The 15,589-nt window shown below is 45.5% G+C and overlaps 1 protein-coding gene across 8 annotated transcripts in view; it reads right to left on the bottom strand.

Annotated features, from left to right (window-relative positions):
* The window catches only part of IQSEC1 (IQ motif and Sec7 domain ArfGEF 1), a 385,819-nt gene that overhangs the window by 89,560 nt on the left and 280,670 nt on the right, over positions 1-15,589 (bottom strand). The window contains exon 1 of one of the 8 annotated variants that reach the window (XM_039886577.1): positions 6,171-7,032. The exons of the other annotated variants lie outside the window; for them this stretch is intronic. The gene's annotated coding sequence lies outside the window, so the exon portion shown is untranslated. Of the gene's footprint in view, positions 1-6,170; positions 7,033-15,589 lie in introns of those variants that run through there. 8 annotated transcript variants of the gene reach the window in all.

Consider the following 15,589-nt stretch of genomic DNA (forward strand, 5'->3'; position numbering starts at 1 on the left):
GAGAGAGAGAGAGAGAGAGAGAAGAGAGAAGAGAGAAATGGGTCTCTTATCTCACACTATAAACGAGTTCGATTCCAGGTAGATTAAAGAATGGGAAAGGTGAATATGAGATTCTTATGACTAGAAAGTAGGAAAAATTTTCTTAAAACACACAAAACAATAATAAAGTAAAAGATAGATGCGACTACTTAAATTAGTAACTCTGAAATTAAGATATTCATCTCATGACCACAGAATAAGTGAAAAAGGCAAGATATTTCAACATACATAATTGACAAAGGATTAAAATATGGAATACCTAAAGAATCCTCCAAGTCAGTAAGAAAATTTAAAAAACAGCCCAATAAGGGCAAAGACTTGAATAGGCATTTCACCAAAGAGGAAATCCCAACGGCCAGTAAATGTACAAAAAATGCCCAACCTTATCAGCAATCAGGAAAACGCAAATTAAAGCCACAGTGAGAACCATTACACACCCAACAGGTGAGCAGATATGACAAAGACTGACAATAGGGAGTGCCAGTGAGGAGGAGGAGCAGTGGGAGGAAATGACCACAGTGTGGCACTGTTTTATGAAGTTGAAAATGTGCATACTTTACCACCCAATTCGAGGTATAGGCCCTAGAGAAGTTCAAGCCATTTGTGCTCGGACATGGACAGGTTCAAGAATTGCCCTAAACTGAAAACAACCCACATGTCCATCACAGTAGACTCGATAAATAGACTGTGTGGCCTAGTGAATCAACAGAATATAATACAGCAGTGACAAGGACAAAATACAGATACTCGTAACTGGTCGAGTCACACAGTCACAACTTGAAGCAAAAGTAGGTGGACCTAAACAAATATCTATAGCCTAAGTCTATACAGAGAGCTCAAAAATAAGAAAAACAAAATTATATTATAAAAGTTTTTCAGAAAAGTGGTAAGACAGTGAGTGAGAACAAGAAGGAAAGTATGTCTTTCCACCTTTCTGTGTGACAGATTACATATCACATTTAGGTACATGTGGTATGGGTGGGGTGGTAACAAGCAGGGACCCCAATCTATAATTGTATTGCCACCAGGTGGTATAACCTTGACATGACAGCCACCCAAGCCACGTAGAGCTTCTGAGCTGGAAGGGCTCCTCCCACTTGCTCATTTCACAGACCAGAACCCAGGATCACAAACAGAAAGGAATTCGCCCAGAGCTGAATAGCAAGTTGGAGGCCAACTGGGCCAGGACTGGAATTTAGGTCTCCTGGATCCAAACCAGGGTTCTCTCCTCCTCTGTGTGGAAGAGTTCTTCCTTTGCAAATCACCTTTAACACCAACCATGGCAGCCTTCTTTTTGGCATTTAACACTCTGAAATTCTTTTATTTGCTTACTTATTTATTATGGGTCTCTTGCTGCTAGAATAAAAGCTCCCGGAGAGAATGGTTTCTGTCTATTTTGTTCCTGTGGTATCATAGTAGGTGCTCCTTAAATATTTGTTGGATGAGTTCATGAATGGAACTGACAATTTCTATTTGGACTTCGAGGTCCTAGAAATACTTAATGGCTTCTACGATATCCCCAAAGGAGAAAATGAAAAATAACTATATGACATTGACACGCTTTCACAGAATTATCTCCATAACTGCCTTAGGAGGCTCACATTATCATCACCACCATTTTAAAGAGAAGAAAACTGAGGCTCAGGGAGGCCTGGTGACTTGTCCAAGGTTACAAAGCTAGGAAGTTGAGAGCTTGGATTTGAACCTAAGTCTCAGAGGCAGGCTGGCCCTGAGCCAGTCCACACACCTGAGACTATCAGGATCTGCATATTTCAGCCCCTTCTGTCCCCACACACCCCCTCAACCCTTGTGGGTGCTGATTACAACTTTCAAAGTATTTTCTGGTCTCTTCCAACTTCTTCGGCGCAGGGAGAAGAAGAGATTTGACGAAGTAACATGGAGTCCAGCTCTCTGACCACCAAGCTTCCCGAGTTGGTGTGGCTGACAGTAATGGCAGCAGCTGCTCATGGATTTGCTAAGACACTCACTTTCCTTCCTGCTCAGCTTTGTATCAAATCCTCAAGGACCCTGGGCTAAGGCCAAAACTTGGTCCTAGTTCAGCATCTGAATAAGCTGAATAAAAATGTTCCCATAATACCCCCAGGCAATTGGCTTTATTAAAACACCCAGACACTTAGCATTTTTAAGAACCTAGATTACCATCCTGATAGCTTTCACCAAGTCCTCAGATAATTTTTAAAATATCATTTAGTTCTGGGAGTCTTAGAGCTAAAATGACACTCCAAGGAATCTAAACTAACTAAAATAAAGGAATCTCCTCTTTGGCCTCAGTTTGCATACTTCCAGTGAAAGAAAACTTGCTACCTTGTAATGCTACTCGTTTCTAGTTTGGATTCAGCTCAGCTGAGCAAAACAAAAACTCACATTAGCCCCCGGTGCTGGGGACTAGGAGGTGCCTCAGCCACCACTCTGCTCTTGGGGAATTCACAGAGACTGTTATCCCAAGATGAGACACAGCACAGGCTAGGATCGAGGCAGGAGAGTTACCCTCGGGTAGTTCCCCTTCCCCTCCAGGATGCAGTTGTGGAATTTTTCCTCAGTCCCTTACTCAGCCCTTTCCCTGTTTTGATTTCAAGAAGGAGACCCCAGTATGTGAAACAAGCCAAGGCCTAGAGACTAGATAGATGGCTTTGGGCCACCTCCTCCCCTCCAGGTAGCATGAGAAACAAGCCAAGACCGGGAGACATGCTAGATACCCTTAAGACACCCCCACCCCTAAGAAAACAAAAGCCCATAATTCAGACAGCTTGGGCATACTCTCTCTCCGAGCTGCCCATACTTTTCTCTTAAGTGTGTACTTTTGCTTTAATAAAACTTGCGCTTTCCTGCTTGCTGTTTGTCGTGTCCTTGAATTCTTTCTCACAGCATAAGACAAGAACCAGGGCACCAGAGCTCTGGGGTTGTGGTCTCTTTGGAATCTCGTGCTGTTGAGCTGTCCAGCATCAGATAATTTAGATTATCTTCTAAAGAGGCAATATGTGAGGCCCAAGCTCATATACAGGGTCATAAGTTCCACTGCAGGCACCCATGGATTTCTGTGGGTCAGCCTGGACTCTGCTCACTTGAGTCTGAGCACTCCTCCCAGAGGAATGGCTCCCTGAGGGTGTCTGGGCACAAAACCCAGTAGTTCTGAAAAGACTGAACAACAGTAGTGGGTGGAAGGCTACACTGCTGGCTTGTGGGGTTGACATCATTGTTTTAATATGCTTCTAGAAACTTCATACACATTAATGGATGGATTTGTGGTTTTGCGGATGGAATGGGAAAATATATATGAAAGCCATCCATGACAGGGTCTGACATATGGAGTACATGCTTAAAAAAATACATTTGCTGGGTTTGAATTGCAAACGTGCTGGATTAAAAGACTACACAGACACAGTTCTTTGAAGAGTCATTGAGAACTGGGCTGCCTACATCCTTCTGTTCCAAGTTGGCACTTGCCATAGGAGCTCCACTGAATAGCCCATGGGGAAAGGGGAATCTTGAAGGCTGATGTTTCACCAGGGGTCTAAATTCAGTCCTACTTGGGCTCCTGAACACCGCTCCCCTGTTCAGTGATAGTGGTACTGTGAAGGGATGATGTGGGGATGAATGGGATGAGGATGAACAAGTTTCCAGGTGGCAGGGTGGGGTGTGCATTTCTGCATGATGGGTCCAGTGGGAAGGCAGCTGCTCCCAGAAGCAGGTTTGAGTCAAACTTCCCGGTAACAGTGAAGACCATGTTTGAGCAATGGCAGTGTGTGGAACCTCAATACACATGGACCTCATCAATAGGATAGGTCTTCATCCAGCCTCTTTCATACAAGAAACACCTCCTGATAGGAGGGAGCAACCCTACTCCCTACTGCCTAATTATGAAAGACCAGTGGGGTGTGATGAGACATCTTGCTAACCCTCCAGTCATAGCCTCCCTGACCAGTTAGTATTCAGCTCCAACTTGTATACTACAAGAACAAAGGATGGCTGGGCTCTTCTTGGCTAGGGATGCTTAGGTGCTTAGCTTACCTCCACCCCAGTAGTTAGGACACTGGTATAGAGGAAAGCTGAAGACACAATGGGTCCCAGGTCTGGCTTGGCTTTGGCACTCCGTTCTGCACAGTAGGGAAGGGGCATGACTAAAATCTGGGTTGTTGTGGGGCCAGCAGGCATAGGGTGGTGACTCTGGTCATGAGACCCCAAATTACTCAATGTTTGCAAACTGTGTAGGAGCCAGAGTTCCCCACGGAGGAGAGTACCAGTCTTCTTCCTTGTCCCTCCACTGCAGGGACCTCTGTGGGGAACACTGAGTCCTCTGACTGTTCCCCAGGCAGTAGCTCCCCAAGGATGGCCAGATTGCTGGAGAGCTGGAAACAGTATGATGCTGTGTGACTTTGGACTTGTCTTTACCTCTGTCAGGCCTCGGTTTCCTCATCTCTAACAGGGGATTGGCCCCAGGATGCTCCCTCCAGTGCTAATGGGCTGTGGGTATTGTGGCACCCTAAGCACCTCTTAGCTCATCTTTTCCTGCTTCCAGGGGGATCTGGGGCTGTTTCTCTTTTCTTCTTTTGAGCCTAACTGCTGGACTCTGGCCACACGTGGGTTCAGAGGCTTGGCAACCTTGCCAGCCCAAGTGAGGAAACAGGCATAATGTTGGAGGCCAGGGAGAGTGACCAGAGGGCCATTCCTGGGCCAACTCAGTTCAAGGTTGCTCTGAGAGAGCTGCACAAGGCAGCATGCACTATCTTGGCAGGGACTGACCAGAGTGGAGTAGTGGCTCTTCAAAGTACACCACCAGACTCCTTCTCCTAGTCCAGAACAAGTACCCACTCTCTACCAAGTATGGAGAATGCCAGGGCAAAATGCACAAAGCTGACCAGGCAGAGCAGACTGTTGCCCTGTGAGCTTCATCTTGTGGCAGGACCCAGAGGAGGGGACACCCACTGTTGTTTTTCTGCTCCATTTGCTTCAGGAACAGATCAGTTGTGATGGTTGAGAGCTTGGCAGTTTAAAGTGGCAACCGTCTTGCAGAAACAATGGAGGACTTTCCCAGGGGGAGGGGAGACAGCCTTGACTCACCTCTGCCAACTGTCCATGCCCCACTCCTCCTGCATAGCCCAAGAGCAGCCAGTTCCCGGCTGAGCAGGGGTTTTCCCATACAGTAAGCCCCTGGTCCCAACTCATGCTGGCAGGTGAGACAGTCCTGACACATGAAATAGTTCCATAGCTTCTCAGACCCTGCTGACCCCTGCCCCATTAGAGACAGGGTCGGAAGATTGCTGTGGTTGTTCCAGCCTCCAGCACGGTGGCCTAAACCAACTGCCACCTCTGACCCAGAGGGCCCCCAAGACTAAGAACCAGTCTCTTTCCCACTGGTAGCAGGAGTGATTGCCCAAGATCACACAGGGGGTCAGGGGTAGGGCAGGCTTCGGACCCTGCCCCTCCAGCCCAGCAGAAGCTCCTGACTCCCTTCCTGCAGTGTCTATCTGCCTCCCAGCGAATTCCTGAGATGCTTCAACCTCCTGTCCGCAAGATCCGAATCCCGGACGGGGCGGCGGGATTTCACCGAAGGGAGGCTGGAGCCTGGAGCCTGGAGCCAGGAGGATGGGGAGACACTGGAGAGAGTGAAGCGGGGCAGGGCTGCTACGCCTGGAGACCCTTTGGGCCTGGATTCACGTTTCCCCGCCCCGAGGAGGCAACCAACTGCGTAGACGCGGAGATGGGGCACCCTGAGTCCCCCTCCCCCAAGCCGAGGAGACTGAATATCCTGCATCTTCACCGCAGAGCAACGCCTACAGAGCCCCAGCTCAGAAAGACCGGCGTTGGCGCCCCGAGTCTTGCGTAGCTCGGGTCCCCATACCCGAGAGCCCTGCGGGCTCTGATCCCCAGCCCTACAACACCGCGACCAGTGTTGTTCCCGCGACTGCGACCTCAAAACCTCCGAGACCCGGCTCCGCAAAGGCGCCTGAAATCACCCTTCCTTTCCCGGGTTCCTGAGAGCTGCTTCGGGGACTGAGCTGCTGCCCAGGCTCTCCGCGGAGGGGATATCCAGCCGCAACCTCCGCGCCCCCTGCCCGGGCCTGGCACCGCACCGCTCTGGCCACCACTGCGCGTGTGCCCCTCCGGCCTACCTCCTACTCGCCGGTCCTTCTGCAGCCGCCGAGCTCGCGCTGTCCTCGAGGCGGGCGCGGCTCCAGCGCGTCTGGCCGGCAGGGCGCGGGGGAGGGGATTGTCCTGGGGGCGCTCAGGAGCGGGAGTCCGCGCTGGACCCTCCTGCAGGCCCCGCTACCACCAAGCCGTGACCTTGGCTATGGTCTCTCCGCGCCCCGCCTCAGTTTCCCCCCCTTCGAAAGGTGAGGGGGGACGTCGGTGCCGCCCCAGCCGCGGACGTCACTCGAGTCCGGGCAAGTTGAGGGCGCGCGGGTCTGTGGAGCCGCTGCAGCGGATGGGCCCCGGGAGCGGGGTACGTACAATGCAGGCGCATTGGAGGGAGCACTGTGACCCCAGCATTTCTCTTAGACTCCCAAGACCCCTAAATAAATTTAGTAAACAGCCTCAGGCTAAGTCCTCTGGTTCCTCCCACAGAAAGCTGTAGCTCCGGCCGGCAATGCCCAGCCCCTCTCCCCCAAGACTCTCCAGTTCACAGATGAGAAGACTGAGGCTCAGAGTGGGCAGCCATTGGCCCAGAGTCGCACAGCGCGACAGGGCTGCGCGCGTCCACCCTGGCACCACGCCCCATTAAGTCCTCTCCTGACACGCACTCCTTACAGTTTTGGGAGGAGGATCCCGGCCTGCTAGCAGCACCCTTCATCCCACAGCAAACACTGACTCAGCACTAACTGAATGCTGGGGATGGGCCTCAGTGGCCTGACAACTGTCATAGGGAATGGGGTAGCACAGTCTTAGAGACCCAAGCTGTGGGGAAGAAGTGGCGGAGATAGGAGAGAGGTTGGGCCTGGAAGGGGAAAGGAAGGGGAGGGTGCTCTAGGAGGACTGTACCTAAGATAAAAACGGGGATGGGAATACGTATTTCCTGGTGTGTAGCGGGGAGGAGGCGGGATCTAACAGCCCCGAACATCAGACGGAAAAGAAGCAGCTTCCTTTCGTAAGCAGCGGGGAGCCGCGGATCTGGTTGGAGAAAGAGCGTCAGTATCTCGGCGGTATTTAGCAAGCGCCTCCTCGTGGCCAGAAGGAGGAGAGACAGGAGGTCAGAGGAACTCGGCTGCAGTGGTCCCGCGGAAAGGAAGCTGGCTGAGTGATGTAATGAGTCAGGAGACTGGAGTCTCTGCCGGCCCTGACACGGATGGCAGTGTGACCTTGGGCCAGGCACTTCCTCTCTCTCTGAGCTTTTGGGAGGGAGTGAGCTTGATTTTCAGCTCTGATAGCTCATGACCCTGGACATTGGGGCCAGATGGAATTGGACACTGGATCCACTAAGGCACAGACAGATCAGAAGTGAGAGGCGGACATTTTGTTTATGAGGTAGAAACTATTATCTCTATTTTACAGACAAGGACACTGCAGCACATAGAGGGTAAGTCATCTGCCCACGCTCACACAGCTGCTAAATGGCCCAGCTGAGATTTGAACAGGCCTGTGAGGTCGCAGAGTCTAAGTGGAGTGTCTGCCCACCTCAGTCTCCTGCCTTGAAGCAGTTATCAAGCATCTCATGTGTTCCTGGGATATACAAGGCACTGGTGACAAATGAAGATGAATAAGGAATGGTCCAGCTCCTGGCGGGTCTTCCTCACCTTGTGGCAAGAGTGAGCCCATGGCACCTTATTAGTGCTCACAGCAAACCAGCCTGTAGTTACCCTGCAGGAAAAACTTTTTGTACAAGCCATGAGCCCCCACCCCAAACCCAGTGTTTCACTATTCCGTATTGTTGGACATTTTGTTTTTGAGAACTATGAATTTTATAATTCCAAAAATATATTTTAAAAGAGCACTTAGAGGAAGAAAAGATGCTCGTAGTTTTAATAATCAAAAATGCTCTATAGAAGCCACATCCTTTAAACAAAGGATGCCAGGAGTGAGTTACTTGGCTGATGGAAGGTAGGTGAGGGAAGCGAGAATGGCAAAGGTTTTAATCTGTTCAGGCTGGGCAATTCCCATTACCTTTCTCAGCCTCATTGCCATTCATCTGTAAAACAGAACTGATAAAAAAATCCCACCCTGCCTCCCTTCAAAGGCTGTTGCGAGGATCAACTGTGATAATGTGTGACAAGGTTGTGTAAAATCCACTGTGTAAATATTTTTATTCCAAGAAGCCATGAAGGAAAACATTGATTAACTATATAAAAATTAAAACTTCGAAACGGAATTTTAAAATACCACAAAGTAAAAAAAGTCAAATGGTAAACTTAAAAAAAAAAATCTGCAGCACATATGATGCAGCACAGGAAAATGAGCTGAGAGTTAATTACCCTGATATATAAAGAGCTCTTTCAAATCGATAGGAAAAAGATGACTAACCAATTAGAAAAAAGAGCAAAGGATATGAACAAGAAGTTCATGGAAAGATATTCAATCTCGCATGTATTAATGTATATTAAAGAAATACAAACCAAAACACAACATGCTTGCCATTTTAAAAAATCTACCTAATTGGCCAAAATAAATGAGTTTGATAATACTTTTACTGTTGAAAGTGGAAAAAGTGAGTACACTCAAAAACACTGTCGTGTGAGGTGCAAGATGGTACAAACTTTTCTCAAAGGTGATCTGGCAAAACTATGCAGCATGCTAATATACACAAAAATCCAAGAACAGTTAACAGAATTCTGTGTAAGAATAAACAAAGAAAAATACCTCTGATGTCCAACAAGGAGGGACTGCATGAAAACACACCAATAACGTTAGGGCTTTGTCCTGGGACAGTAAGGTCTCTGAGACGCATTTCTAGTGACAGATGCAAGGGACAAAAGACTATGTATGTTATGATCCCTTTTGTGTATATTTTAAAAGGTCATACATATATGAAAGTCCTAATTTCCCCCCAGAGTATACACACATACCAAAACCAACTGCTATTGGCTACCTTTTGGGAGGACGATGAGGTGTGTGGAATGGGTATGTGAGGAGCTTTCACTTTTCATTTTATACATTTCTGAGAATTAGTTCATTTTTAAAAAGTTACTAGGGATTATCTGAACATAGGCACTGGCTCATGGGCCAATTAAATCTTCTTTATGTGCATTAAAAAATTAGGTAACTGTAAACTTGTATTAAAAAGTTAAGTGATTATTTTTTATGTGAATAAAAATTATCAGAACATTACCTAAATGAGAGACTGGTTCACCAGGTTATCATTATAATCAATTCATACGATGGAAACCCATGCAGCAATCAAAAAAAAGAAGTGCCTTCTGCACAAAGACAGATAAGGAACAATCTCCGAGATATTTTGGTCAGTGGAAAGACAAGGTACAGGACAGGTATATGATGTGTTATTTTTTATGTAAAAAATGAGTAGAGAATACATGGTGGTACATGCATGCATTATCTCCAACAAAGTTGATTAAGAAACTGGTACAGCAGTACCCTGGGGAAGGGCATGAAGAATTGGGGGACAGGGTAGATGGAGACTGGCTTTTCACGGAAATGTTCTATTAAAAATTTTTTGCACTATATGCATATAGTATTATTGTTTTTTAATTATCTCTAAAAAATAATCATTTCCAAAACTGGACATGGAGTTGGAAGGTCTAATTTTTAGGGCCTGCTCTGACATGAACTGGATCACTCCTTGTGTGATCTCGGGGGAAGATCATCTCCCTTCTGAGCCTCAAGATCCCCTCTATCTAGTGGACAGGAAGCCCAAGATAAGATGTGTGTCAAAGCTCCTCATATCCTTGACTCCATACCAGCCTCAGAACCTTCTCACTGGGAGAGCCAATCAGATATGGAAAGGCAGCTAGGGAGATAGGGTGCTCCCCATTCTTGGATTTGTGGGAGCAGAGGCCAAGGGTCAGCTGCCTTGGGGACACAGGCTTGCATAACTTCTAAGATCCCTCTTGACTTGCCAACAAGCTGTTCCCTTTCCTTCTTCCACTTGCCATGCCCCGCCCGGAAACTCTTGGTTCATATTTCTTCTCCAGGTTACCCATGGCAAAAGTCCCATCTGTCTGGACAAGAGATCAGTCTTGTGGACCTGGGACAGGTGACACAACACTGGGAATCCATGTGGGCCTGATATGTCAGTAGGGACCAAAGCCTCATGTTGGGAAACAGAAACATTCGCCCGACCCAGAGATCGGCCTTGGCCTCAATCCTGTTCCCTTCCCCTTCCACAAGCAGCTCTCTAAGCCCATGGCCTTTCTGGTTCATCCGCCTCGCCACCCCCGCCCACCCATCTGCCATCAGTCATCACCCAGAACTTTCTTTGGTTCTCCATTGCCCACCAATCCAAGCAGATGCTCTTCAGCTGGACATTCAAGGTTCTGCACTTTCTGGTCTCAATTTACCTGACTTATGCTTCCATTTGTTCATGATTGTCCCTTATTTAAAACAATTTTTCAAATTCAAGCATATCCCTTCCCTGCTCAAAACCCTTTTACGGCTCCCTGTGAACTGGAAGATAAAGTCTAAGCTCCTCAGGCTGGCATTCAGAACTGGTGTCTGCCTCCCTGCCTAGCTCTATCTTCAGCTGCTTTCCTCGAAGTCAAGCTTTAATTAGTACCTGTTGAGTGCACAGGGCTATTTCATGACAGAGTATTTGCACGTACTATTCTCTTGGTTTCCTTAATATATATGGAGTTCTTACAAATCAGTAAGAAAAACAAATGAACAACTCAAACACATCCGATTTAACTATGTAGTTCAGGGGGAAAAAATGTAAATGGTCTATAAACATACAAAAAGATGTACAACCTCATTTATAAAGAAACACAAATCATAATGATAATATACCATTTTCACCCATCAAATTGGCAAAAATTCCTACAACGTCCATGTCTCTTTGTTAGCTAAAGTCCAAACCTATTCTTTACATCCAGCTGCAAAAATGTCACCTCTTCTAGACATCTGGGCTTCCACAGTGCCCTGTACATCCTGAGACAATGCTTAGAAGAGGGCTAGGCACATAGCAGAAATTTAGTCAATGTTAGCTATTAATAACAAAAATAACAACTGCCACACTGTTCTATAATGATGAGCTAATGGGTCTATTAACCTCATGAAGGTCCCTAAGGGCAGAGATGGAGTTGGATTCACCTGTGCTTTGCTGGCATCAGCACAGGGACTGCTACAGACATGTGCCCAATAAGTGGATAAGCAATGGGGACAGGTAAAGTACATGAGGCTGAGGAAGGCTGACGCCAGAAACCAGCTCTTGGAAGCTGTTCTGCTGGGAAGAGTAGATGCTGTGGAAGAAGGGAGAGCCTGAAAGGAGAGCCGGGTGGTAGGCACAGGTCCAGGCACAACCTCCAGTAATTGGTGTCCACTCTGTCTCAGGCAGGCACTGTGCTGGGCTCTTTGCCCACGCTATTTCTATTCCTGACAATTCTTCAAGATGGGTGATGCTCCCTCCATTTTACAAAGAAAACTGAAGTTCTGGAAGGGTGGCTTCCTAAATGGCTCTTATGACCCCACACTGCCTCTGTGCTGGTTTGTGGACATTCACAGGTACATGGCTTTGGACATATTACTTTCCCTATTTGAGCTTCTACTTCCTCATCTGAGAAATGGCTATACATTAAGAATTTCTCAGATTTAAGAATTGGTGGACACCTAAGAATACAGTTTGTAAGATTTCACTTTAAGGACCACTGCATCCAAAGTTAAATGCTGTTACACTGGAGGATTCCTCAATAAGCACACAGTTATAAACACGATAGGAAAGGCAGCCACAGAAATCAGGCAGCAGAATGTAGTTTCTAGAGAGTTATTCAGGCAATCTAAACACGCTGTTGTGAAAGTAGGGGAGGTTGTCATTTTCGTTAAAATATTTTTAAAATTGTCTAATGGTCAAATGGACAAAGGTGCCAAGACAATTCATTGGATAAAAAGAGTTTCTTCATCAAATATCACTGGGACAGCTGGTTATCCTCTTGAAAAAGAATGCATTTAGACCCCTATTTCCTATCATACACGAAGTTAACTCAATCATCAAAAAATAAATGTAAAGATTAAAACTATAAAACTCTTAGAAGAAAACAGGAGTAAATCTTTGTGACTTTGGGTTAGGCTATGATTTCTTAGCTATGACACCAAACACACAAGCAATAAAAGAAAAGAAATTGATATACTGGACTTTTGATAAATTCAAAACTTCTGCATTTCAAAGGACACTAGTAAGAAAGTGAAAAGGTAAGCAACAGACTGGGAGAAAATATTTGCAAATCATGTAACCAAAAAGAGACTCGCATTTAGAATATAAAAAGAACTCTATGGCTCAATAATAGGAAAACAATACAATTAAAAATGGGTAAAAGTTTTGAATAGACATTTCACCTAAGGAGATATATGACTAGCTAATAAGCACATAAAAAGATGCTCAACATCATTAGCCATCAGGGAAATGCAAATCAAAACCACAGTAAGATACCAACCACTTCACATCCATGAGGATGGCTAGAATTAAAAACACAGACAATAACATGTGTTGGTGAGGATGTGGAGAAATTGGCACCCTCATACATTGCTGATGGAAATGTAAAATAGCGCAGCTGCTGTGGAAAACAGTTGGGTGTTTCTTGAAAAATTAAATGTAGAGTTACTATATGACTCTGCAATTCCATGCCTAGGCATCTATTCAAGAGAAATGAAACATATGTCCACATAAAAACTTGTATGTGACTGTCCATAGAAGTATTGTTCATAACAGCCAAAAAGTTCAGCAACTGGGGAAGCAACAAAAGTGTCCATCAACTAGGGACAATAGGTAAACAAAATGTAGTCTATCCAAAGAATGAAATGTTATTCATCAATAAAAAGGAATGAAGTACTGACACATGATACAACATGGATGAACCTTGAAAGCATTATGCTAAATGACACAAGCAAGACACAAAAGGTCAGATACCGTGCGATTCCATCTATGTGAAATGCTCAGAAAGGCAAATCTATAAAGACAGAAAGTAGATCAGTGGTTGTTGGGGGCTAGGAGTGGAACAGGAGAGTGAAAGAAAATAGACAGGTTTTTATTTTTTCAGGATGGTGGAGATAATTTAAAATTGTGGTGATGTACTAACAATTATGAAATTATACACTTAAAATGAATGAACTTTTTTATAGCAAACAAATTACACCTTGACAAAGCTTTAAGAAAACATATGATGATTAAATGCAATGCAAGATCCTAGATTGGGCTAAAAACTTCACATAAAGGACATTATTGAGACAACTGGTGAAATGTAACTATAAATTGTATATTAGATTCTAGCATCATGTCAATGTTAAACTTCCTGAATTTGACTATTGGACCATGGTTACATAAGAGAATGTCCTTGCTCTTGGGATATATATGCTAGTATTATTCAGGAGTAGAAGTCACCATGGTGCATGTTTGCAATAACCTCTCAAATAGTTCTAAGAAAATGAGAAATTTTGGTGAAACGTTACTAATGATGAATTTGGGTGAAGGTGTATGTGGGAGACTTTTTTTGTATTACTCTTGCAAGTCCTCTTGAAGATTGAAATTATTACAAAATAACTCTTACAACTCAAAGAATTCACACACAAAAATCCGTGGACCCCCAAAAGGAGAAAAAGCACTGATCTAGTTGTGAACACAGCTCTCATAGGGTGTGCCCCTGCTCATCACATGTCTGTGGGCCCCCCAATAGACAGAAGGCAGGGTTAGGACACATGCCTTTGTGACCCCATAGCATTCATTCATTCATTCACCCAGCAAGTATTTATTGAGCACCTACTATGTGCAAGGGATCAGATGTGAACCACACACACCATCCTTGCCCTTGTGGTGCTAATGTTCACTGGGGTGGAGGGAGACAGAAAAGGATGTGGAAACCCCTCAGCTGTGCCTGGCCCCTAGCTCTCACTAGATACAGTGACCCGGAGGGCAGATATTGGTGTCTGAATCATCTCTGTTCCCCTGGATTATAAAAGTGTCAAGTTCTGTTCGCACACATCAAAGAGGATCACAGCTTTGAACTCTGGGGCCTACGGCCTAGACGGAACAGGCAGATATGCTAGGCACCTCAGATCAGAAGAGCTCAGAACATAACCAGCAAGAGTGGGTGGCAGGGAGAGTAGTTGCCAGCTGTGAGTAGGAAGGGATGAAGGGATGGGGGCACCTCGCTCTCCACCTACCTTACCCACTACATTGGTCAACCCTCCAAATCCCAAAGGAGAGCTCAATTCTGGATCTCTATTCTGCTGCTGCCACTTTCCAGCTGGCAAGGAATGTGGATGAGTCACTTGGCTTGCCTCAGTTTCCCCATCAGCAAAATAGGGTGGATAGTCCTAGCTCACAGGATTGCTCTGAGAATTAAATGAGCACACAGTTGGGCTGGATGCACAGTGAGCATTTAGAGAATGGCTTGTCACTGAAAAGCCCACCATGACAACACGAAACCCCAGAAGATGTCACATTCTATGTAAAGAGCCTAACAGTGCCCGGCACACACAGATGCTCCACAAACAATAGCTGTTATTATTTGTGTGCAGAGGCCAGAGCCTAGTTTCCCTTTTCTGCAATGAGGCTGTGGGCAGAATGCCCTGTGATGTGGTGTGATGTCACTAGGGAGGTAAGGCTTTTGCCTGGGAAGTCTTAGGGCTGAAAAGGAAGTGAGGAATGGCTGTTGCCCCATTCAGTCCACTCCTGACCCTTGCCCTAAGCCAGTGCCTGGTCACCTCTCTTTGACCAATCCCTTCAGAAATTCCCCAGGAAATGCCCCTGTGCCCATACCCTGAGCATAAGTCCAGTCTCCAGGCCCAGGAGCTTCATACTTCACCTCCTACTGTTAAGATCACTCCAAGTAGAAACCAGTAGGCACAATAATTAATATGCATATATAGTTGCGTGTGCATGTGTGTTATATATATATGTATTATATACATATTGCTGTATATGTGTGTATATGTGTGTGTGTATATATATATACAATCTATGTATACATATATGTATATATATATATACACACAATCTATGTATATATATATACACACAATCTATGTATATATATATATACACACACACATATACACACATATACAGCAATATGTATATAATACATATATATATACACACACACATACATACACATAAATAGCTGATTAGAAAACAAATGTATGTATCTACATAAGGAAACAACGATGAAAGCTAAGCTGACAGTGTGTTGAGAACAAGGTGCTGTAGTGTACCATGGCTTTATTAATTAGGGTCCCTCTCTCCTCTGCAAGCATGGCACCAATCTCTTGCTGCATTCTCTGTCTCCGGTCTCCCCTCTGCCGGTCAGTCCTCCATTCAAGCTCCCAAGACAACCTCTTCAAACTCAGATCTGATTACTGTAAGGTAGTGGAACAAATGATTAAGAGTCTAGGCATTGGAGTCAAGCAGATTTGGAGTTTGAGGCCATTTGCTACT

Source organism: Pteropus medius, unplaced genomic scaffold (genome assembly GCF_902729225.1).
Source record: "Pteropus medius unplaced genomic scaffold, Ma_sr-lr_union100, whole genome shotgun sequence".
Classification (NCBI taxonomy): Eukaryota; Metazoa; Chordata; class Mammalia; order Chiroptera; family Pteropodidae; genus Pteropus; species Pteropus medius.